Source organism: Stenella coeruleoalba (genome assembly GCF_951394435.1).
Source record: "Stenella coeruleoalba genome assembly, chromosome: X".
NCBI lineage: Eukaryota > Metazoa > Chordata > Mammalia > Artiodactyla > Delphinidae > Stenella > Stenella coeruleoalba.
The window spans coordinates 112,200,545-112,221,161 of NC_137152.1; the positions used below are offsets into that span (position 1 = coordinate 112,200,545).

The 20,617-nt window shown below is 40.8% G+C and overlaps 1 long non-coding RNA gene across 5 annotated transcripts in view; it reads left to right on the forward strand.

Moving 5' to 3' along the window:
• The window catches only part of LOC307180943, a 510,594-nt gene that overhangs the window by 478,376 nt on the left and 11,601 nt on the right, over positions 1-20,617 (forward strand). For all 5 annotated transcript variants that reach the window (XR_013825808.1, XR_013825809.1, XR_013825810.1 and 2 more), the window contains 2 exons: positions 14,085-14,241; positions 17,571-17,608. This is a non-coding gene — a long non-coding RNA (uncharacterized lncRNA). The remainder of the gene's footprint in view (positions 1-14,084; positions 14,242-17,570; positions 17,609-20,617) is intronic.

Sequence of the window (20,617 nt, forward strand, 5' to 3'; positions counted from 1 at the left end):
TAAAAAAGCAAGATTGATAAAGGATGATCTGATTTTCAGGAGTGGAATCTTCAGCACCCACATCATTTCTGAACTGAATTATCATAATAACTTCTTAACCATTCTCCCCACATCCAGTCTTGTCCCCTCCCACCTCCGACAACCCAGTTTTTCTTTTGCAGCTAGAGTCATAGATCAGTGGTTCTCAAAATTGAGTGTGCATCAGAATGGCCAGGAGGGCTTGTTAAAACAGATTGCTGGGCCCACTCCCAGAGGCTCTGCATCAGCAGGTCTAAGTTAGGGCCCGAGAATTTGCACTTCTGAACGCTCCCAGGTGATAACTTTTGCTGCAAAATCTTGGACCATACTTGGAAGGCCAATGATAGACAAATCTGATCAGTCTCTTGCTAAAACTCCTCAGTATCTCCTTAGTGCCTCAGGATAAAGTCCTTAATCTGGCTAACAAAGTTCTAGACTGTCTGGCCTTCGTTGTTGTCTTCCGCCTCATATCTCATCCCTTCCCTTGTTGAGCTGTGTGATGCTCCCTATTCTTGCTTTCCGTTTAATCTTCTATGACTGAGCATGTATTTCTCCATCTGTCTGGAACTCACAATAGAACCCTTCCTCCATCCAACTACTTCATATTTATCTTTAAAAACTTAATATACCTATAACCTACAGGACTCCTCCATTCAACAACTGATCTGAAGGCAACGCCCTTTATCTGTGCTGCTAAAGCATCCCGTACCAACACCCACTGTTGTACTTACCACGTGGTATTTTAAGAATCTATTTGCGTGTTTGTTTTTCTCCTTTAGAACATAGCATGTTGAAGGACAGGCTCTTGTATTTCGTTCATTTATCTGTTTTCCACGTGCCTAGCACAGTGCCTCCGCATACAGTAAGTTCAATTAGTGCAGGATAATGAAGAAAATAAATGAGTGCACGGGCTCTGACTTCGGTAAAGACCACAAGTCACTGCTGCAATTTATCTCTTTAACAACCTCGGAGGTAGGTACTAATAGAACAGCCATTGTACAGATGAGGAAACTGAGTCTCAGAAGTCAAGTAGTCTGCCCACAGTCACACAACTAGTGATTGATGAACCATGAGAGGAACCCACATATGTCTGACTCCAAAGTTTGCTCTTTTAACCACTCTCCTATTCCATCCAAATGACTGGCTATATAGAAATCAAACATCCTGTAAGCTGCATCTACTTGCAAACATGTAGGAAGTAGAATGTGCCATTCTGGAAGCCATATAGGAGAAGTCATGTTACTGCTAATAGGCCCTTGCAACAGATCTGAGAGATGCTTCTTTCCGCCATCCTTTAATATAGTGTTTGAGGAATATGTGTCCATCCATGAGACTCCACAGCAAATCAAGGGGAAGAGACTCAGCTTACCCTTGTAGGACATCAAAATCTAATGTACACACACACACACACACGCACACACACACAGTGGAAATGTTCCACGTAGTTTCTGTTGGTCAGAATTGGAGAGAATTGGAGAGAATTCTTGTAGAGAATTGTAGGTAGTTTTTTCCCAGAGCTCTGATTATTGCATTCAGAGAAACCCAGTTTGTGGGTACATTGCTGTTTATATTTGTAAACACCAAATATGTAAAGATGGGCATGAATTTAATCAGTCAATCAGTTAGTTTTGGGCAGGAAATAAGTCAGATCTCTGGCTCATTAATTCAATTAAAATATTTCAACTGTAGCATATTATAGCCCCTGGATATATGTAGGCATTTTCTGTAATGCTTAAACACAGCTATTTTAGAAAATAAATTTTATAAATAGTGTTAAGAATTGACAATGCAAACCTAAGACCACATACTTGAGGAATCTACCACTTCTTTTTGGTATCATGAGCCATTCCATGAGGACTAAAAGAGCATCATGTCAATTTGCCTCTTGCCACCCTCCCACTGCCACCCAACCAACTTATGCAGCAAAGTCAAAGATGGAGGTGAGGGTCAGGAGAACAGGGAGGCCAAATATGTGGTCAGCCCACATTCTGTTCTTCAATATTGTCCCTAACCAGTAAATAGCAACAGCAATTCTGGAACATGTCAAGTAGGAAGCAGGTAGCACTAAAACCCTAGTTCTAGCGAGCACTTTATCACAGTGGCTCTAATTGCCACTCCCCTACTTGGCACTGGTCTGTGAGAAGGTATTCATTTGGGCAGTGGGAAAAGGTAAAATAAGTACACACACACACACACACACACACACACACACACACACACAGAGCTCTCCAGAAGCATACTATGAGACAGTATCTATTGTGAGTGATGTCTAGGCTTAGCACTTTGGGAAGGAAAGGGGAGAAAGTGGGATTATGCAGAGGAAGAAGTTGAACAGCAGGTCCCGCAAAGCCCCAGCCAACCCAGTGAGGAGCTCTGGAGTGCAGATTCCCTGACAGGGGTATCTCTGGTTGGTCTGGAATGTCCAGGCTCTTCTACTCTGACCTTGTTCAGTCATCGTGAGCCACCTCACGTTCGATTTCTCCACCGTCTAATCTAAATAGATTCCTCTTTTCTCCAGCCACCACACGTGCTGGTCTTGGTGGCTTTCCTGATGGCGTAATCTTGACCCTCATGGTATAACCTAAGCCCCTGATTACCATATCTTTCTCAGGCTGGGGTTGCTGCTCTCGCACATTGAGAGTTACAGTGGGCAAACAGGGGAGTCGAGAGATGCCCAGGTTGAACGCCTGTGTCCCATAAGTGTTCACCCTGTTTCCATTGCGTAGCAACAGCCCTACCTCTTCCTGCTGATTAGAGTGAATGACTCTTGCCAAGATGATAACTTCTTTTCTTGCTTGTGGTCCCAGAACGCGAGGAGCCCCAGGTGCTCTACTGGTAGTTGTAGCTTATAATTCAGTGTTACCTCCACTGTGTGCCCTGGTCAAAGCAGGCTTTCTTTGGCGACAAGGACTTCTACTCTAACTCTATTGAGCTCATAGTTCCAGGGACAAGAAACACAAGGTCTCCCATTAGGTGACAGGGAGGAATAGTAAGTGGGGGCATCCTGCTTTTGTATCCATTGTTTCCCAGACTATGTCTTTATCCTGTTATATCACAGAACCATATATAAGTCTTTGATTTTATTCGTACACTGCATCCTAAAAAAGGGAATCCCATGCTTTCAGAGTATCGCCTTCAAGGTAGCCCTACGGCTGGGACTTCAGCAGGCCTACTGACATACTATCAGGCTGGCAATTTCTGTGTGATACAATATGTGAAACAACCAGTGGAACTCGTGGTTTGGAGCCTACTCCCATACTCCTTTTCCTGCAAATTGGGCTCTCTTTACTGTTGATATGTTATGTGGGATCCTACTTCAGTGGATCCTTTTATAAGCCTTCAGATAGTGGTGCTGGCTGAAGCCCTGCAGACAAGAAAGCTAATCACATACCTGGGATACCTACCTATTTCTGAGAACAAACCACTGCCCTTCTAGGATACAAAGGGACCGAGTGGCCACACTCATGGCCAACTGATATCCTCAAGGAAAGATAGCATATTGGAAGGGCAGTGCTGGCCTCTATTGCTGGCCCGTTGGGCATTTGACACCCGAAGCTACATCAGCCTTGATGAATGGAAGTCCATGATGCTGGGCTCATGTATAGCCTCAATTTCTGCCTCCGTGTGTCTAGCCTGCAGTTTTGGGGTAGCTGATGTCAAAGGTTAGCTAACATCAACTGATCAAGACATCTTAGCAATTTGGTTGTTCAGTCCCTCTCCCATAGTAGGTGCTCTCTGGTTAGTGTTAAAGGATGAAACAAAGACCTTCACAGGTTGTGCCCACTCTGATGTCTATCCACATGGCTTTACTCCAGAGTTCCTTCTCCCAGACCTTTCGATCCTTTTTCTTTTCAGGCCCCTACCAGCCAGACAAGCCATTTGCCACTGCTCATGAGCCTGTACATATATTCCAACCCCTAAACACTTCTCCTTCCACAAAAGGTGGACAGTAAGGTGAACCGCCTGAAACTCCACCCATTGGGAGAATTTTCCCTCATTGTTGTCTTTCCTGGCCTCCCCTGAATGAGATGATGATGCAATTGCTATCCATTTTTGGTTTTATGCTCATCTACCAAGCTGACCCATCTTTAAACCAAGCTTGGGATTTCTCAAAATCAGTTGATCACACGGGACTCCCAATATGGACATAGGCATGGCTGAGGGAGAGGAGATGGTGCAAATGTGGTAGATGACACTGGGATCTGGGCTACTATTTCATTCAGCTTGCTGGTACCCTCTGGTTTTCCTTGCACTCAGTCTCAGATGTAGCACTTCCATCTTATGATGGGTTATTTCTGGGCTCACCAGACCTTACTGATTGATCTGACAGAACCCAACTCATAGTGGGGAATTCCAGATGCATGGTCACTCGGTGTCCTACAGTTAGATAATCTCTCACGCTACCAGTATCCAGTACCATAACAAGAGTTGTTTTTCAAAAGGTCTTAATTCTCTAATGAGTATGGCGTGGCCTTACTCCAGAACTCTAGCGGCTCATGTTATGATTCTCCCTCCAAGCCTTCCACAAACTCAGTGTAACTTCTTCTTCCCCCTCCCCAATATCTGTAAAATCCTAGTCTGCAGAAGTCATATGGCTCAAGCAGCAGGACTGCTTGTACCTTGACCTGCTGCAAAGCTCCTTCTTGCTCTATGCCCCACTCAAAGCTGATAGCTTTACTTTTTACCTGGTATATGGGCTGGAGCAGTATTGCAAGGTGTGAAATACGCAGCTCGCATGACCTAAAGAGGCCTACCAGGCACAAATGCTGCTTTCTCTGTGGTGGAGCAAGTGCAAAAATTGGCCTTTTCCTTTGATGAGAAGGTCCCAGCACTCTACTGATAGCTGGGCTCCTAAAAACTATAGTGATCTGGCAGACTCCTGAATCTTTTAGCATTTATCTCCTACTTCCTGTGTAGGAAGCATGTGTCTTACCAAGGTCTCCAGCAGCTTCACCTTTTCATCCTGCTACAGTCCAATTAGCGTGAACTCATTGATTTAAAAGATCAATGTGATATTCTACAGGATGTGCAGATTGTCCAGATTCCTTCAGATTACTTTATATCCAAGGGTCAGACATTTTTCATAACCCAAGGGCAAAACTAATCAATGGTTATTGATTTCCATCCTTGAGAATATGAACTAGTTTTGATCCTCTTTGATTGGGTAGAAAAGAAAGAATTTGCCAAATCTGCAGCCACATGTCACGTACCTGAGACCATCTTAATCTCCTCTACTGAGCATATCTGACACTGTGGCTGTGATTTGAGCTACCACTTGCTTGAGTTTATGGTACTCTGTGGTCATCATCTAGGATCGATTCCCTTTCTCCGGGGACCAGACTGCTGAATTAAATGGAAATATGATGGAAATTACAACCTCTGCATCCTTCAGCTCCATCCTTACTGTGATACCAATTTCTCCCACTCCCAGAATGTGATATTGGTTTAAATTTACCACCTTCATCTGGGTCGGGGTCGGGGCAGCTCTAACCCTGCAGACCAAGGTTCCAGTGTGTGTGTTATTCCAACTTCCAAGTATGCCAATCCAATTATACATATGGGACCAGGGAAATGACCAGTAGATGGGTTCATGGACCCACTAGACCCACAGTAAGCAAATCTTGGCCAGGACATTGCTCATTTTCTGGCCTCTAATATTTCTCCACTCTAACAGAGGAGTCATGACTTTTGATTATATCTCATTTTCCAGAACTGGGTCCCATAGCCACTCTTAGCTGTAAGAGAGGCTAGGAAGATGAGCATTTTTAGTATGGTGAATGGCTGGGGAAGTTGTCAATGCAAACAAAATGTGAGTTCTGTAGGTAAGGAAGAAGTGGAAAATGGATGTTGAGTAGGTAACTAACTAGCTGCGTCTGCAACAGCAATACCTGTTGGAGCCAAGAGGGTTAATTTTTTTGATATGCCATATCCCTTTTACTCTTGATGTTTACATAGCCATCCTAGAAGAATGACAACAACGTTCAGTATTATTCCATTTAAGGTAATGTTTACAAAATACTGAGGTCTCCTGGCATCAGTGAGGCCATGTCCTCAGAGTAAGTGCCCACATGACTCTGAACAATATCTCTGTCTCCAGCTTTCCAACCTTCCAGAATCACATTTTCCCCAAATTAACATGAATTATTAAAAACATTTTCTGTTTTCTGCTGTCTGTAAGGGAGATAGAGAGGGCTAGTTGTTCATTAGTCTTTCCTGCTTTTTTGATGATAAAATTACCTCTGTTATGAAGATGATAAAAGCTGGTAATTAGATAGTAATTAATTTACCTAAAATCCTTATTTAGAAAAATTAATTTGTCAAACGTATGTAGGATCAGAATTTAACCCCTAAGAGTAAAGTAAAAATAAGAGTAAAAATAGAGAGTAAAGCAGACCTTAACCAAACTGTCTGTCAGATAATACACAAATGCCTGAGTCCACAGAACATAAACGTGTCCTCTACTTTTGGTTTAACTGTATATTTCAAATCATTTGACATCCATAGAATAAAGACTGTCTCCTGTATATCATTCAAGTCATTCCAAGTTTCCTAATGGACATGAGGTCTTTTCTCTCTTCTCTCCGCTTACCCCATTTGACTAACCCTTCTCCGTTGGAGAGAAACCTCTTCCTTCTGAAATTACTCCAACTCATTTCTCTCTTTTGCAGCCACTTAGACCCACTGATTTTTCCTCTTGCCTGTGAAAAGGGTAATCAAGCATTCTGCTCCTTGGACACTTGAAGGATTGCTTAGTGTATTAGAAAAAGGGGAATTTTCTATTCTGAGGAATAAAAAGAGAAAGTGTGAAAGAAGCTGTTACTTTCATCTGCCTTCAGAGTGGAGTATTTACAAAACAATCAGATATTTAACATGCCCAACATCAAACTACTCTTAGCACTTTCACTCTGCATTATTCAGCTAAAAGAATTCTAGTTCTTTATCAGCATGGAGTTGCATAACCAGAGAACAATTTTAGTTATTCTGGCCTAGATATGCTTTGTGCATCGATAAGGAAAGCAGGAACAAAGATAAAAAAAATACGCATCCCATCGCACCTATATTACTCTCTATCTCGAATTGATTTTTGAAATTTGATGGGTCTAATGAACTCCAGATGTATGCCAGTTAAATTATAGACCTGCACCATGTAGTTACAATCATCTCTTACATCTAATGCCACTTTAAAGTTACAGAAGACCTGCTTTTATACATCACCTCATTTGATTTTTCCTTGGACTCCTATGATGGTACCTGAATATGGTAGTCATTAGCACTGATCACAGATGTTTAGACTCTTTCTCCTTCTTGGTACATGGAAAGATTGTACTGCCCTGACCTCTTGAATTTATGTATAGTCACATGACTTGTTTTGGCCAATGAAATATGAGCAGTTGCATCATTTCCTGGTGGAATTTTTTACAGCCTGTCTATGCTTTGACACACCCTCTTTTCCCTCCATCAGAGCAACTAATCTCTATCTGGATTTTTATCTCTGTTTCTGTCTCTGTCTCCATCTCCATCTCTATCTCACTCATTCTCTTGCTCTTACTGTCTCTCTCTTAGTCACACACACACACACACACACACACACACGCCGCGTGTGTTTCTCTCTACATCTCTGCTTCATTCTTTACTTCTCACTTGTCCATTTGCATATGGCCAGCATGCCTGCCTCCAGCAAATGGCAGCGCTGGGCCCCAGGTCTACATGATCAGCTTTCCGGAAAAGAAAAGCTGATTGCCCAAGCTTGAGACAGGTTTTCATCCCTGGATCACTCAGCTGCAGCTAGGGGGTACAGGGTCATACGGAAAGTAGCTGCTCACTTTATGCTAAAGGCAAGGCACATTCTCTAAGAAAAGGGAATAGGCACAGTGGAATGATGGGCTTTTAAAGAACACCAGTCAAAGCTAGTAGGCTTCAGAACAAGAAAGAGAACTCAGGTGTTCTGACTTACAGTTCAGGATCATTTTCTACCACACTCCCTGCTGCAGCTTCAAACTCTCGTATTTGGAAGAAATGATTGGGCCTAAACCCTATCTAAACCCATGCAATAATACTGTTTCTAACAGGACACTACTATACTTTTTAAAAATAGGCATATACAGCAACACAAAAATAAACTGGTATCTGACAGAAGACATTCATTTTTCATTGAACAAAAAAGCTGTAGAAGATTTTAAAGACTCTTTTCCCTTGTCTTTTCCCAATGTTTCTGTATTGAATGGTCTGTTTTTGTCCTAAATCCATCTAAAAGAACTTGTCTTTGATTCTCTTCTCCAACTTTCATAGTTATATGTATTTTATATCAGATAGTTTGGGCTTAATTTATATTTTCCTAAGTTAACATTAACTCTTTAACTGTTAGTGTTCCCTAGGAATTTGTAACAGCATGAAGATGAACTTAGTAACTTGTGCTTCCCTCAGATTAATAAATATATTATTTTTATGACTCCTCTGATGTTACTGTCACCATATGCATAGTCTTTACAAGTTCAACATGCAAAACTCAATTTCCTCTGAAGGATTTTTGTGTAATTTGGGTAAGCTACCATTACGACAAATGAGCAGTGGCAACTTAGTCATGGTTCTACGAATAGAACTTCTCCTCACAGGGTTAGTTCATCCAGAGGAAGGATGATAATTCTTCTATCCTCAGTAAAGAAATAGGATATATCTTCTTCATTCACTTGTCCTCACCTGATGTATCATATATCTATACCTGACTATAGTGTAAAAAAAAAATTTTTTTTTTGCAGTATGTGGGCCTCTTACCGTTGTGGCCTCTCCCGTTGCAGAGCACAGGCTCTGGATGCGCAGGCTCAGTGGCCAGGAGCGGCATGTGGGATCTTCCCAGACCAGGGCACGAACCCGTGTCCCCTGCGTTGGCAGGCGGACTCAACCACTGCGCCACCAGAGAAGCCCAGTGTAAAATATTTTTATCATATGTTCTCTTTAACAACCAATAATTGGGCTATGTTTCTTAAATCCAGAGTTTAAAGTTATCCAGATATCTGCTTAAGTTTTTGAGGCAGAATGATGTGGTAGAAAGAGCTCAATCCAGGATTGAGAAACATGGATTCTATCCTACTAGCTTTGTTCCTTTATTAACAGCAGAGAACCTTCTACAAGCCATCCAAACTCTGAACTTCTATTTCCTCAATTGGAAAGGATTTATTATAATACTGTTCAACCCATTTCTCAGGCTCACTGAAGGCTCAAAGTCGATCCATGTGGGAATTGTTTTGGAAACTGAGACACAATATATAAATGTGGTTTGCCATTAGTATTATTTTCCATAGGAGTCTACCTCTTAACAAACCCTTCAAGATCAACATTCAAAGAGAAAACTTAAGAATAATCTTAAATAGAAAGATAAGCAATCCCTGACTTAGCAGCATCTGAGTCATAAATGATTCATATATGCAGTTTGCCACAGTTATCCCAACGGTTGCTGTCAATGCAAAAACACTGGAAACTTTTAGACAAGCTGTAGGTTCACAAATGGAAGGAGGGAAGACACTGTTTAATAAAGAAATCACTTTAAGAAGAGACCCAATGACAGATTCATAGTCACACCGTGTAGCTGATGCCTAAATCCAAAATTTCACACACACCCTCAAATTTTTCACTGCAAGAAATCCTACCAGTTATAGACTCCATTGCATTAATATGTATCTTCTTCCTTCCTCTCCTGCCTCTTCCTCTTCTTCCTCTCCTTCCTCTTCTTCCTCTTCCTCTTCTTTCTCTCCTGCCTCTTCCTCTTCTTCCTCTTCCTCCTCTCCTGCCTCTTCCTCTTCTTCCTCTTCCTCTTCTTCCTCTCCTTCCTCTTCCTCTCCTTCCTCTTCTTCTTCTTCCTCTCCTGCCTCTTCCTCTTCTTCCTCTCCTTCCTCTTCCTCTTCTTTGTCTCCTTCCTCTTCTTCTTCTTCCTCTCCTGCCTCTTCCTCTTCCTCTTCTTCTTCTTCCTCTCCTTCCTCTTCCTCTCCTTCCTCTTCTTCTTCTTCCTCTCCTTCCTCTTCTTCTTCCTCTCCTTCCTCTTCCTCTCCTTCATCTCCTTCCTCTTCTTCTTCTTCCTCTCCTGCCTCTTCCTCTTCTTCCTCTTCCTCTTCTTCCTCTCCTTCCTCTTCTTCTTCCTCTCCTTCCTCTTCCTCTCCTTCCTCTTCCTCTTCTTCCTCTCCTTCCTCTTCCTCCTCTTCCTCTCCTTCCTCTTCCTCTTCTTCCTCTTCCTCTTCTTCCTCTCCTTCCTCTTCTTCTTCTTCCTCTCCTTCCTCTTCCTCTTCTTCCTCTCCTTCCTCTCCTCCTTCTCCTTCTCCGTCTTCTAACAATGAGCCCTGTAGGACTATAGAAAGTACATGGTTCTTAATACCTAAGGAGCTTCCTCACCCCTACATTTCAGGAACACAACTCTCAGGATCCAGATATCAGACCAGTGACATTATCTAAAGTTCCATTTCCAACTATAGTTTGATCTCTGCCACCTTTCAGATCAATCCCCTTAGACTGGTCAGTCTGCTGCCTCTTAGATCCGTCTGCCTGTCTTACCACCCTCTGACTGTGTATATGGGAAGGATGCAAGTGGGTTATGCCAATGGTTACATTTATATTAGGCAGCTGAAGGAAATGACCCTGCTTTTCCATTTAAGATTCTATTTTTATTGAGGGGAAATTAGACTCTTTATCTTGAACTACATGCAAAAGGTTAATCCCTCCAATAAACATTTATTGAGCACCTGCTGTGTGCCAAGCACTGTGTTAGATAATGTGGTATATGTAGAGAAGAGTAAGCCACTATCAACATCTTCAGGGAGCTTACTGTCTAATGGGAAAAGGGGTATCAAATTACAATGCAATATGATAAGTACTGTGCTGAGGAATATACAGGGTTCTATGAGATATCAGGAAAGACTTTCTGGAAGACAAGTTTTTAGAGAGGTGAGGAGGAAGTTGGAAGAGTGCTCCAAACAGGGGGAATAGAGTATGCAAAGTTCAACATTGAGATAAGGCATGACATATTTGAAGAAGTGCAAATAGTTCAGTGTATCTATACGATAGAGTTAGCTGAGAAGGTGGGAAGATTAGCAAGAGACCAGGCTGTGACAGAGAGCTTTATAGGTTTTAGTAACATATTACTGTGGTTTCCCAATTATGTGTAATAGGAAGTCTGAGAAATCTTGGAGTTGAATGAGGTCAATAAAAAATAGGTGGTTGCCAAGGGGGAGGGTGATGGGAGAGGGTTGGATTGGGAGTCTGGGATTAGCAGATGCAAACTGGTATATATAGAATAGATAAATAACAAAGTCCTGCTGTATGGCACAGGGAACTACATTCAATATCCTGTGATAAACCATAATGGAAAAGAATATGAAAAAGAATGTACATATATGTATAACTTAGTCACTTTGCTGTACACCAGTAATTAACACAACATTGTAATTCAACTATACTTCAATAAAAAATAAATTTTAAAAAATACCCCTCTACCACATCTAAGATCAGAACGTGCTAAGGGAGAAAACACAAGTCAGGCAAACAGAGGTAAAAATATCAACTTTATGTTGGAGAGCATGACTTTACATCTGTCAGTCAAGTAGACTTGTTAATGTTGCATCCTTAATTTGAATCTATTCCCCCAACGCCAGGCACCACTGGAAAGTCATAGGTTTCTCTTGTAGCAGGTCACAAAGTGAGTTCACAAAATATGGTAATTCATATTAACGAGCATATACTTTGCTATGCATAATTGCTATACCAATCGACCCTGTTTATTTTCCTTTAGAAAGTTTTGTAAACTATATCATTAGACATAGACAACACAGGGATTTAGCATTTGCAAAGTCAAATCTGATTCTGATAAATGATAAGATGCAATGAAATGACACATGGGAAATATCAAGTATGTGGAGGGAAATTTAAAGAGTCATTTTCATTGCTTTGTTTTCTGCATATCTAAACTCAGGTCCTGGGTTCAGAAAGCAGGGGAATTGACACTGAGATGTTAGGGCAAAGTAAATGTAAATGAGATATCTATTCGTGCCCCAGGAAATTGCTACCTACATAAAGGAGATTTTGTCTCTGGGCCATCAGTTAAAATCAAGCTGGTACTAGTCAATACTGCTACTAGGGCACTGGCCACACTCCTTTCTTGCACAAGAATTTGAATGCACTTAATATTACTTAGAATACGTGAGAGCCAGAATCTGGGCTTTGTCATCTTGTTACAGAGGTTTATGTTGTGTGTCGGTGTGTCTCTGTGTGTGCGTGTGAGTGTGTGTGGCAGCGGCGGGGGAGGGGTGAAAAAAATAAAAACAGAGCCTTCTGTTTTTTACTTGTGGTATGGATTAATTAGGTTGAACATGTTTCAATATAGACTTTCTTTTCAAAACAGAATACTTCACTCGGAAGTGAGTCAGTCAGAAGCACTTTATGACAGACAGCCCTTCAGTATATAGAAGTAGCAAAAGAGCCAGGAAAAATGGACGAATATTGGGTCTATGCAAGGGCCAGTCCTCCTCCTTAAGGGCGACTTCTCCCAGAGACCAGAAGCCATGGATCTCACAGTGTTATGGAAGTGTCCGTTAGGGGAAATTCAGCAAAAGGAGTCTCTAAGTAAATGAGTGAGCAATGAAATAATGTAAGCCTGGCACTGAATGCTGCTGAGACTTAAGAGTGCTTAAATTGACAAAGAATTGGCTGAGGGAGTAGGTCAAGGCCACCTATGTCAAATAAGTTAAAAGAAAGAAATTACCATTCCTTTTTTGTATTTATTTTGGTTCTTGAGTTGGCTACTTTATTATATTAAACACATAGCACTGTGCTGAGCATTTTGTTTGTCCATTCTACAAATATTTATTGAGCAGCTATTAGGTGGCAGATACTTTGCTCAGTGCAGGTATAAAGTGAGGGACAAAATAGATATTGTCTCTGTACTCACCAATTTAACAGTCTAGCAAGATAGGCAAATATTCAGCAAATTAATCTATAAATATATGAATGAATGTATACATACAAATTGAGATAAGTGCTCTAAAGGAAAATAATTGTGTGCAACAAGGAAACATTACAGTTGATTGTGTTAGGGAAGGCTTCTCGGAGAAAGCGACGCATTTCATTTAAAACTCAAATAACTGTAAGTGAAAAGTGTTATTACCTGTATTTTACAACAAGAAAGGGGAGATTTGTAGTGAGTAAGGAAAGTGCCAGCAGGTAACTCAGCTAGTAATTGAAAGAAATGGAATGAAACCAGGCCTGCCTGATACTGCAGTTCATACTCTGCGCTCCTAGCCTACGCTGAGCACCAGGTTGAGGAGCAGGTGTCTGTGAGTTTCTCTCAGCTGCTTGTTCAGGTTCATGCGTGTTATCAGCAACAATCCTGTCCTTACCACTTACTTAACCACCAGCACTACTCTCCCTTCCGGCAGTGAGCAGGGCACATGGCGTGGTCCCAAGTAACAAAGAGACAACAGACCTAACCACAGAGCAGTGCTCATGGTTTCAGAGTAGGATGCATTGTAACAGCATTTGATTGCTGTGAAGTACTCACTCCATATTTTGGGTTAAACTGGTTTCTTTCTACGTAAATCTGTTCCCAAATTGAAGTTCAGTTATCATTGTAGAGTTGTGGAACTCTCTCCACCTTTTCCAGAAAATTGGTTAAAGATAGTGTCAGGCTGGGCACCTTATAGAACTGTTCTTGTTAATAAAGCACCTAGCTATGTATAGATCAAGTATTTGATCCAAATAGTCAGGAGAACAACCGAGGAAAATCAAATAACAGAGAAAAAATTAACAGAAGGACAAGAGCAAAAATGAATAAACTGACACCAAAATCATAGAGAATATTAACAAAAGCAAAAGCTGTTCTTTGGAGGGGAAAAAAGATAGACAAGCAGGTAGCAAGAGCCAGTGTCAGGTCCAGGAAACATTCTTCTATATTCTTCATTGTCAAATGTGCCATCTTAGACTAATTTCATTTCTCTCACCACAAGCAGAAGGTAGCTACACTGTTATTTCACACAGTGCCAGGCTTTTCTGTTTGTATTGAAACAATATATATTTTCTTTCCTCTGCAGTTTCCTAATACGATTTACGTAGAGCTGGCTACATCATTGCTCTGGACCCAGACCCCATGGCTGAGAACCCATCTTGGCCAGGTGGAATGGTGGGACCACAAGTGAGCTGAGACTCCACTGTGCCATCTGAATTCACTTACAAAACACAATGTCAAAGGTAAAATTATTAAGAATTTCAAAGAGTGGATATATGTATATGTGTGGCTGATTCACTTTGCTATACAGCAGAAACTAACACAACGTTGTAAATCAACTGTACTCCGATAGAAATTAATTTTAAAAAATAACGAATTTCAAGACTGCAACCAAACAGCTTCTGTCCCCAACTGCAAGGTCCTCCTGAGCACAGGGCACTGCATGGCTACACTGATAACATGCTCAGGAAGCCAGCTCTGCTGGATCACATGGTTGTTCATTACATTGGGACTTTTGCCAATTCAGCTCTTAGAGCTTTAATAAGCAGACATACAGACCTAATTCCACCAGATGGTACATTCTCAAGACCGTACCAGTACAATAACTCTTCCAACTAAAGGCTGCTTCTTTTACTTTAAAGAAATGGAGCCAATGAGCAATCATATCAATCAGAAAATACTTGAGCTCCCACTGTGCTGTGGAGGAAATCAGCGAAGGTAGAGACAGACAAGCTTCCTGTCCTCCAAGAGCTCACAATCTAGTTGGAAACAGAAACAAAAGATGACTAACAGATGCATATCTAACTTATTTTTCTTAGTAGCGGCATAATGTCTCATAATATGCCACTATTTGTTCAAGTGTTCCCTTACTCATGGGCTCATATTGTTGCCAGTTACATGTTAGCTTTTTAAAAAAATAGATCAGTTAACTCTTGCTGTGTGACTAACCACTCTCCCAAATGGAGTGGCTTAAACAGCAATCGTTTACTAATTCCTATGATGCTGTGGATTGACTGGGAAGTTTTCCTCATCTGGGTCAACTCAGCTCATCTCTGCTGAACTCACTCTTATTTCTATGATGTACTGGCACAGTACAGAAGGTTGGATGTTCAGGATGGCCTCAATCATATCGCTGACAGTTGGCAAGCTGTTGGCCACAGTGACGGGACTGACAAGTGCACACGTCTCTTGTCACCAGCATTCTGGCTAGGTTAATTCACGTGGCAGGCTTAAGCTTCCAAGAAAGCAAACAATCAAGTTTCAATGCACAGGCACTTTTGAAGCCTGTTTGTATCATATTGGCTAATGTCTTATTGGCCAAACAAGTCGCATGGTCAATCCGGATTAAAGGAATAGAGAAATAGAATCTACCTCTTAATGGAAGGATTTGATCACTTTTACAATATATCACATCAGTTTTTTTACACCGAATAATTTGCTACAATAAATGTATCTATATGAGTATGGTGGCTTTATTTCTATGAGATAGATTTCCTGAAATGGAATCATCAGGCTAAAGGGTATGTGAATTTTTAACTTTAATAGGTATTACAAAATTGTTTCTAGAAGACTAGTAATTTACAGTTAAACAGCAATTCATCAGTGTTCTTTTTTCTGCCTCCTCACCAGGAAAAGATGTTATCATTATATTTTTTTGACAATCGAATGAGTGAAAAACAGTATCTCCCTGTTGTTTAATTTGTGTTATCTTGACGACTAATGTGTAGTAACCTTCAGAAGACAGTTATATTTATAAAAGGTGATGTGTTAAGGTGACTGAGGACAAGTAAAGAGGAATGCTCAAGTGATTTACACATGGTGCCTGCTGGTGGTTTAGTTGTTGAGATAAGTCATGCATAGAAGTCCAGCATTTGGACTTATTGTGAAACACCATAACAGAAGTACAGATAGAGTGCATGTAATAGAAGTACTGAGCGAGTTTTGTCTGACTGGGGAGATCAGGGAGGTTCCTCAATGAGGTGATACAGGAAGTGCCGTTTCTTGACTCGTGGGCATATTTTATCACGTTTTGCATATCCGTCTTATCTTCATAGCTCTATTTTGCTTTCGCTATTAGAGTGAGGAACGAGAGAATATAACATATGCCAGTGGGTGGTTGGACAAAGCTAAACATAATGAAAATTTCACTGGAAAAAAAGTACACAGAGATGATTAGGTGTTTCAGTAGTATGGAAATTAGTCTTTTGGGGAATTGATCCTGAAAAAAATAATTCTGTCATTTCTTATTTTTTATACCAAACCCTGGGTTCTTTCTGATAAAGGTGGTGGGGTAATCATTTGTTTATGAGTTTCCTCTCATCCTCAACCTTGTGGTTGAGTTGTTGATGCTAAGTTTTAAATGCAGATATCAGACAAAAACACAAGCCAGCTCCAGGCAGTCTGGAAGGAGAAAGAGAGAATGCTCCCAGACGTGGAACTAGCTGAAGGAGCGTTCCTGGGCACCAGCAAGGGGAGGGCACATCCTCACAGGTGCCCAGAGGCCTTGCCCCACGACATGGGATGTGCTCACATACTCGCTCAGGCCTGACTGCTGCCGGATGGCCCCTCCCACCAGCCACTGGACCTATGCACTGCACCCTAGATGGGGGAGTGTTCTGGAGAAGTCCACGTAGGCATCTTACCAACCCACGGCAGACAAGTGACTCTTAAAGATCCTTAAACCTCTGCATTGGGCTGTGCTTGGTACTTGGATTGGGGATGAGTGGGCAAGTGGCTTCCCGCAACCAAGATGCAGACCCAGGCTGGCCATGCACTAGACACGCCATTGTGCTGCTAGCCTGGAGTGGGCATGGCTACCACCAAGCCCCATCCCGAGATGCCCTGGGGCGTGCACAGCCAACTCCAACTCTCCCCATACGTGTGCCCAGGTTCCTGCTCAGAGCAGAGGACAGCAGGGCCCAGGCAGAGAGGACAGACCTAGCAGGGCCTAGGGTGCCAGAGGGTGGGAGAGCAGGTGGCTAAGAACTGATCCTGGGAGGTGGCAGGATATGAGACCTCATGCAAACCAAGACTCCAAGCCTCTGGTGCACACTCCAATGCCTCATCTGACTTAACTTACAAAACACAATTTTTAAGATAAAATCACTTTTTAAATTTAAGACAGCAACTGTGGAGCAGTTCTAAACATGGAGCCCTCTGCAACTGCACTGATCACACAGTTACGAAGCTGGTCCTTGTAGCAGGAATGTAAAAGGTAGATGCAAAGGATGGGTGAAGTTAAAAAATGGATACAACTGTGAGGCTATTGTAATAGTTTGAAAGTGCTGACCCTTCACACTCCTACTTCACACTTCTCACTAACACCTGCCACTTCCCTTTGCACACTTCACAAGTATAATAATCTCACAACAACCTAATCCCATTTACTCACCTCTTGCCACTTCTGCTACTGGTGTCATATTTATTACTTCTACACACATTATGAACCTCATCTTATGGTATTATTACTTTTACTTTAATCAGTCAGTTGTGTTTTAATTGTATTTGATAAGAAAAGTAAAACCTATTATTTCATATCTGTAATTTCTGATATTCTTCTTTCTTTTTTTAGATGCTGTTTTCCATCTGGTATCGTTTCCCTTCAGCTTGGTAAGAATCATTTAGCATTTCTTGTATTACAAGTCACCTGATGACAAATAATATTAGTTTTTATTCATCTGAAAATGTCTTTATTTTATCCTCATTCTTAAACAATATTTTTGTTGGATATAGACAGGTTGACAAGGTTTTTTTTCCTTTTAAATACTTTAAAAATGCTGTTTCACAATCTTCTAGTCTACACTACTTTTGATGAGAAGCCAGTAGGCATTCTTACCATTGTTCACTATATGCAATGGCATTCCCTGTTATAGCTGTCCTCAAGATTTTCTCTATTTTTGGTTTGGTAATTTGATTATGATGTGACCAATTCTGATTTATTTTTAGTGGCTTTGCTTGGGGCTTTTTGAGATATTCGGGTCTATAAGTTAATATTTTCTATCTTATTTGGGAAATTTTTGACCATTACTTTAATATTCTTTCTGCTCTATTACTTATCTCTTCTATTCTTGGGATTCTAGTCATAAGTACAGTGTATCTCTCAGTATTCCACAAGCCTGTGAGGCTTTTTTCATTTTTGTCAATTTTTTCCCTCCATCTTTCAGATTGGATAACATCTATTGTTTTGTCTTCAAGATCACTGACTCATTATTCTGCCGTCTGCCATCTACAATCTGATATTAAGCCCATTTAGTAAATTATTCCTTCTAATTATTGTACTTTTCATGTCTAAAAATTCCATTTTTATACTTTCACTTTATCTGTTAAGGTCCTTTCTCCTTCACTCATTAAGGCCAGGCTTTACTTTAATTCTTTAAGGACATCTTCTTTTGGTTCTTTGAACATTTTTATAATGGCTGCTTTAAAGTCTTTATCTGCTGAATGTGAAGTCTGGACCATCAGTGGGTCAGTTGCTATAGACGTTTTTTTCTTTACTATGAGTCACACTTTCCTGTTTATTTGCATGTCTACTAATTTGTTTTAATTCTCTTTATGGATATTGTTGATGACACAATTTAAATACTTTAGATTCTTGTATCTTTGTCTGGAGAGTGTTGAGCTTTTAAATTATTGGCCCATCATCTTAAACTTGTGTCAGCTTAAGTTTGTACTTTGGTAGTTAAAATGTATGGAAATTCCACAGTGTTTTTCAAGCTCCTCTTATTTGGTGGACTCAACTTTCAAACTTTGTATCGCCTCCAAATTTTGTCAGGGTTTGGTTTTAGTCTTTGTTAGAGTAGATCTAGAGTCAGCCATAGCGTAGTTCTTAATCTTAAGGCACACACTTTCTGGTGACTCACCTCAGGATGTTATTGATTTTTTTTTTTTTTTTTGGCCCTGCCACGTGGCTTGTGGCATCTTAGTTCACCGACCGGGGATTGAACCTGGTCCTGCAGCAGTGAAAGCTCTGAGTCTTAACCACTGGACTACCAGAGAATTCCTTTTTTTTTTTCTTTTTTTAGGATGTTATTGAATTTTTAATGAGAACTTTATACAGGCATGCCTCATTTTGTTGCACTTCGCAGATAACGTTTTTTTACAAACTGAAGATTTGTGGTAACTCTGCATTGTCAGATGATGGTTAACATTTTTAACAATAAACTATTTTTAATTAAGGTATGTACATTGTTTTTTAGACATAATACTATCACACACTTAATAGACTACAGTATAGTGTAAACATAACTTTTATATGCACTGGGACACCAAAAAATTCATGTGACTTGCTTTATTGTGATATTCGTTTTATTGTGGTGGTCTGGAACCAAACGTGTAGTATCTCCGAGGTCTGCCTCTACTCTGGCTAGGTCAGACTTCCAATGTCCCCCAATGCCAACCGACCTCTAGTGTCTCTGTTCTCTTCTCAACCTCATAGCAGCTGCTCTCTAGTAAGCATCGTGCACTCTCAACCAGCACTTGCACAGGTCAGTCTAGAACTCATGGGGTACTTCTGACTCAGACTCCTGGGCACTCCCCCGCCTTGCAGCTCCTTTCTCTTCAAGTGCCCTGCCCTGCAGGTTCTAGCCATTTCTGATTCCTTGAACTCTGATTTCCTCCTTTTCATTTCAGTGAGACCACTGTGCTTGGATTCCAGTCCTCTGCACCATGTTTGGGAAATTGTCCTTGGGCAGAGAGCCATCTGTTGTCCAAAGTCTGAAAACTGTTGCTTTATGTATTTTATCCAGTTTTATGGTTCTTATGGTGAGGAGGTTTATCTGGTACCAGTTACTCCATCATGTTTGGAAACCGTATTATTTTTTAGTCAACTCCTTTCCTACTGGTGGTTGCTTGCAATCACCAGGCCTTTGGCCAGAGACATGGGGTATAATTCTGGGTCTTTAAGTGGCCTACTTCTAATATACTGAATACTTATATAATTATATATAATTTATATAATTACATTTAAAAAGCCAGAATTAGTGAGTTGATGGTAAGGAGACAGTGTTGTTAAAGTATAGCATCATTTGTGCTGCTGTTTAATACTTCATCAATTAGCAGTTATTTTTAAGATTGGTGACTTGTTTTTCATTATGCCTCCCATCTACCTTCACATTAATGAGCTTTCTAGTTTTTCATACAAGTAATATTTATTGAACCTTTACTATGTAATACACACACATGCACGCACACACACTATACTGTGTACTGTGGATACAGAGATTAAATGCAGTCCTACAAGAAAATTACTGTCTGTGTGCCAGTACCATACTGTCTTGATTACTGTAGCTTTGTAGTATAGCCTGAAGTCAGGGAGCCTGATTCCTCCAGCTCCATTTTTTTTTCTCAGGATTGCTTTGGCTATTCGGGGTCTTTTAGATCAATGGAACAGGATAGGAACCCCAAGATAAACCCACACACCTATGGTTAACTAATCTATGACAAAGGAGGCAAGAATATACAATGGAGGAAAGACAGTCTCTTCAGTAAATGGTGCTGGGAAAACTGGACAGCTACATGTAAAAAAATGAAATTAGAACACTTTAACACAACACACAAAAATAAACTCAAAATGGATTAAAGACTTAAATGTAAGACTGGACACTATAAAACTCCTAGAGG